Source organism: Erinaceus europaeus, chromosome 6, assembly GCF_950295315.1.
Source record: "Erinaceus europaeus chromosome 6, mEriEur2.1, whole genome shotgun sequence".
Taxonomy (NCBI): domain Eukaryota; kingdom Metazoa; phylum Chordata; class Mammalia; order Eulipotyphla; family Erinaceidae; genus Erinaceus; species Erinaceus europaeus.
Window position 1 is genome coordinate 68,673,662 of NC_080167.1, and position 6,000 is coordinate 68,679,661.

Sequence of the window (6,000 nt, forward strand, 5' to 3'; positions counted from 1 at the left end):
CCAGCCTGAGCTGCCGCTCCACGTGCCCAGGACCGAGCTCTCCTGGGCCTCACGTCGGTCACCCCGGACCCTGGCCTTTCATCCTGGCTCCCAACATGTTTGTGGAGAAGTGCCAGGGCTTCTTCTCACAGATGGGCAGTGACCTCACGCAGTGGCGTCACCGAAAACTGAACATCTTCCCTCCAGCTGGCTGCTGAACAGAGTGGGTGAGGTGGGTCTCTGGGTCTCCAGGGCGGGAGGTGAATGCTCGGCTTCTGAACAAGGAGCCTGTCTGGGAGGTGGCAGGGAAGCCCAGTGAGACTTCAAGAGTCAGAGAAACTGCATTTTATCTCCAGTCAGTTTCCAGTCAGTAGCTGGTGGCTATAAATTGGTTATGCACCAGGCCCATTCTGAAAAGAGGGAGAGAGGGCTGAGGGAAAAGGCTGCGTCTGCTCTGCCCGGTGTGACCCAGCCAGAGACTCAGCCCCCACTGCCCTGAAAGAAACTTTGTTGCTCTGGTCTCTCCTTTTCTTTTTCTCTTTATTGGACAGATTCTATTTTTTCTCTCTGATGAAAGCTTTCTCTTTTAAAAAAATCATTATTATTTTAATCTCTCTCTTTTTTTTATTAGTGATTTAATATTGCTTTACAGAACTGTCAGGTAACGAGGGTATAATTCCACACCTTTCCCACCACCAGAGCTCCGTGTCCCCATTCCCTCCACTGGAAACTTCAGTGGTTCTCCCAAGGTCACAGATATGGGTGGACTTTTATATCTATAACTGTCTATCTATATCTATCCATCTTTCTATATTTTTTGCCCATTTTACTACCTTCTTGCCTTCACTACCTTTCTAAGTCTCACTCTCACACCTATCACTGCTTCTGAGTGTACTTCCCTTTTCTCTCTGATCAAGGAAACAGTGCCTGGCTTCTTGTGTGTTTTCCAGATTCATTTCCCTTTCTTTTTTTCTTTTTAAATGTCTTAACTCTCTATCAATTTCAGTCTGTTCACCAACTAGGATTTTTTTTTTTTTTTTTGCCTCCAGGGTGATTGCCAGGGCTTGGTGCCTGCACCACGAATCCACTGCTCCTAGAGGCCATTTCTTCCCTTTTGTTACCCTAGTTGTTTTACCATTGTTGTGGTTATTATTATCTTTGTTATTGATGCCGTTATTGTTGGATAGGACAGAGAGAAATGAGAGAGGAGGGGAAGACAGAGATGGGGAGAGAAAGATAGACAGCTGCAGACCTGCTTCACCACCTGTGAAGCGACTCCCCTGCAGATGGGGAGCTGGGGGCTCGAACCAGGATCCTTACTCTGGTCGTTGCGCTTTGCACCACGTGCGCTTAATCCGCTGCGCTATTGCCCGACCCCCTCGCTTCCCTTTCTGTGATGGGAAGTCAGGTGACTATATTAAGGCAATACCTCTCAACAGGGTCCTTTCAGCTCCTGCAGGAAATAGTGTATGCATACAATGAACTGTTTACCACATAGATCTGATCCCAGACCCATACCCATTCATATTTGCTCCGGAGTCTCTTTTCTCCACTCTCTGCCTCTGTCTCTATTTTAAAAAAGGCAGCCTGGAGTAGCGATGCCCCAGGAACAGCAAGAACAAATACAGATAATCATAACAATAAAAATATCGGTCTCCTTGAAATAAGTGAACATTAGTTGAGCTTCTGAGGCAAAAGCTGAGTTCAGCTCAAAGTTTTAGCCACATAGCATCGTAAGTGTACCCTGGATGTCCTCTAGCCCTCTCTACTTCTGGTTGTTTTTTTTTCTTATTGGATAGAGACAGAGAACACTTCCAGCCCTGCTTCACCACTAGTGAAGCTTTCCTGCTGCAGGTGGGGGCCAGGGGTTTGAACCTGGGTCCTTGTGCACTGTGATGTGTGCACTTAACCAGGTGCACCACCAACTGGTCCCCCGCCACCTCCAGTTCTTTGGGCTTCTTCTTCTTCTAGCGTTTGCCCTTCTTCCGTAGCCAGTCAACAGCATCAGGTTGAGCCTGATGTAAAGTTTCGAGACCTCCTTTGAATCTGGAGAGGTGGCAGTCGTTGACTATGTGGGTCATAGTCTGTCTGGAGCCGCAGGGGCAGTTCGGGTCGTCTCTGGCTCCCCAGCGATGGAACATAGTGGCGCACCGGCCATGGCCTGTTCGATAGCGATTGAGGAGGGCCCGATCATAACGTGCTAGGTCAAAGCCGGGTTGACACTTGCAGGGGTCTGTGATGAGGTGTTTGTTCTTGACCTCAGCTGACTGCCAACTCTGTTTCCAAGAGTTTGGAACAGAGAAGTTCAGTGTAGGCGTAGGGGACCAGATTGGGTGACGAGATGTCAAGCGTTAGACAGGGTGGGCGAAGATATCCGCGTATAATCGAGCAGCTTCATCAACTGCTATGTGTGTTTCTTGTAGGCAGATAACATCTGCCTGATGCTGTATCACGAATTGACCAATAAGAACGCATTTGGCAAAGGACAGCCCCTCAACATTAAGTTGGAGGACCAACAGCTTGAAAGCTGTCAGGAGCTGCTTGTTGCTGGCTTTGAAAGTGACTGGGCTGATGCCCAGGAGCAAAGGGACCATGCTGACAGTTACTGTCTTTATAGTCAGCTGACTATAGATATTAACATGCACACAAGTTTTTCCACATTTAGCACTTGGATCAATGTTTGAGTAAATGACAGGCGATCCCAGGCAAATCGACAGAAAAAAAACTGTCATGTCTGGCAAAGAGCAAATATTTGCATTTCCATCATTTGTCTGAATTCAAATCCGTGAGGTTTCAGATGGCATCTTCCTTCCGTCAGAGTGTGAAGAAGCGGGCTCTTCCATTACATCATCAACATCCTTGGGACCCATCTCTCTGGCTCTGTCACTGAGACTAAATGTCCCCGAGATAACCCAAGATGATCAGCACATGCTTATCTAAGAACACATTTTCTACTGAAATCCACTCCATTCTGAGCTGTTTCTGCCATTGCTCAAATATGCATATATATATATATATATATATATTTAGAAATAACCACTTTCTTTGAAGTGATTGTTCAGGGCACTTCATCTGCTTTCCTCCAATAGAAACAGTGCTTACCGAGATTAAGTTCAGATTCCCAGACCCAAGCTACCCGTCTCAACCTAAATGAGCAGATTTTCCCTGAAGAGCTTTCACTAGCCCTGCCTCCTTTTCTTGGCTGAACAAATCAAAACAAACAAACAAATAAGCAAGCAAGCAAAAACAAAACAGACAAACAAAACCCCAGACTACTGTAAAATTCTACTTCTTGGAACTTCTGCACAGACTACATAATTTTTTTTAAAAAAAAGGTTAAGGATGTGGGTGGTAAGCTGGAGAGACAGTACAAAGGGAACACACCAGACTTTCATGCCCTAGGCTGAGAGGTCCCAGGTTCAATCCCAGACAGCACCATAAGCCAAAACTGAGCAGTCTCCTGGTCTCCTTCTCTGTCTTCCACTATAACAAACAAACAAACCCTTTTAAAGTGGCTGGCCTCTACTGTTGAATGTAAAACATTAATTCCCCAATAAAGAAATAAATTATTTAAAAACAATAAAATAAAAAATAAATTAAATGGAAAAAAAACACGTGTGACTCAGCTAGTTGGTAAACTAAGACTTCTCTACAGCCATGAGTAACCTATACCTCGGCTGATAATTGTTTATCTCATGGGACTGGACTTTTGATAACTACTCATGGACTTTATGGATCTAGCATATTCTTAACTCCCGCTGATAATTGCTTATTTTGTAGTACCTAAAATAATGTCTCATACCTCTGTACTGCCCTAATAAAACATTGATTTGTTTAAACCTACAAAAAAAATTAAAAAAAATAAAGTGGCTGGCCTCATTTGGCTGTAGGTAGAAGAGATAATTGCATCTTGTGGTTGGAAGTGAGATTTCTTGGCAGAGGGTAGAAACATTTACAGAAATAATTGAAGGGCACCGTCATTACAGATGAAAAAGACCCAAACAGTTTTTGGCAGGCCTCTTGTTCAGGGAGAGACAGACGTGTGTAGGATTTGCAAGGAGAGAAAGGCTGGGTGCTGTGTGCTTTAGCCAAGGAGCTTCTCTGGCCACTTTGGACTTCCCGTATTTCTCCTCTAAAGGTTAAGGGTTATGAGAGTCTGTCGTTAGGAAAACAGCAAGATTAATTTTGATTTACTTGTATTGCTTGCTGCCTTGTGAGATTCTGAGCCAAGGGCCCAGCTAAGTCACACCCAGACTCCCGGGCCACGGAACGTGAGCTAACGGTGTATTCATCTAAGATGCTGTGTTGGTGCTCGTTCTGACATGCAGGAGGAAACCCACACCGGGCTCAACAACACCCACTGGTGACCATCCTACCATCTATGTGCCTGGTGGAGAGATATTTTTTCTCCTTTGCAATTCCAGCCAGATGTGGATACCCACAACTCCACTTCTTCTTCTAGCGTTTGCCCTTCTTCCGTAGCCAGTCAACAGCGTCAGGTTGAGCCTGATGTAAAGTTTCGAGACCTCCTTTGAATCTGGAGAGGTGGCAGTCATTGACTATGTGGGTCATAGTCTGTCTGGAGCCGCAGGGGCAGTTCGGGTCGTCTCTGGCTCCCCAGCGATGGAACATAGCGGCGCACCGGCCATGGCCTGTTCGATAGCGATTGAGGAGGGCCCGATCATAACGTGCTAGGTCAAAGCCGGGTTGACGCTTGCAGGGGTCTGTGATGAGGTGTTTGTTCTTTACCTCAGCTGACTGCCAACTCTGTTTCCAAGAGTCTGGAACAGAGAAGTTCAGTGTAGGCGTAGGGGACCAGATTGGATGGCGAGACGTCAAGCGTTGGACAGGGTGGGCGAAGATATCCACGTATATTGGCAGGTCCGGTCGAGCGTAGACGTGGGAAATGAACTTAGATGATGCCAAATCCCAACGAATATCTGGCGGGGCGATGTTGCTAAGAACTGGCAGCCATGGAACCGGGGTGGAACGGATGGTTCCAGAAATTATCCTCATGGAGGAATATAATTTGGAATCGACCAAGTGGACATGGGGGCTACGGAACCATACTGGGGCACAGTATTCTGCAGTGGAATAGCATAATGCCAGAGATGATGATCGTAGTGTGGAAGCGCTCGTGCCCCATGAGGAGCTGGCCAGTCTGGCAATGATGTGATTCCTCGCGCCCACCTTTGCTGCAGTTTTTATGAGATGTTCGTGAAATGACAGAGTGCGATCGAGAGTAACGCCAAGATAGACTGGCTGGGCTTCGTGCCGGATTCTCACATCGTCAAGCTGCACATTAAGCTCACGCGAGGCTGAGGCATGGTGTAGATGGAAAACAGATGATACCGTTTTTGCAGTGCTAGGGATTAGTCGCCATTTTTTACAGTAATCAGATATCAGAGACATGTCTTTCGTGAGTGTTTCCTCGAGGATGTCGAACTTTGATGCCTGAGTTGCACAGCAGATGTCATCGGCGTAGATGAACTTCCTTGAAGAAGTTTCTGGGAGGTCATTGATGTAAATATTAAATAGTGTAGGAGCCAGAACAGAGCCCTGGGGGAGGCCACTTGAGACAAGTCTCCATCTGCTAGACTTGTCACCCAGATGCACCCGGAATCTTCTGTTTTGGAGAAGAAATGATATAGTGTTGGCCACCCATGGAGGCAGGCATTTTGAGATCTTGACTAGGAGACCACGGTGCCAGACCCTGTCATAGGCTGCTGTGAGATCGACAAAGACAGCACCCGTCTTTAAATTCTTCTGGAATCCATTTTCAATGTAAGTTGAGAGGGCCAGGGCTTTTTCGCAGGTAGATCTTCCTGGGCGGAAACCAGCTTGGGCGGGTGATAGGAATTTCTCTGTAAGAGGAGAAATACGTGACAGAAGCAGCCTCTCAAGGAGTTTGTAACACACAGAGAAGAGAGAAATTAGTCTATAGCTGGCGGCCAGTGTTGGGTCTTTCTTTGGTTTCACAACTCCACTGCAATCTGACATCATTCTTGCTGTAGGAAAGAA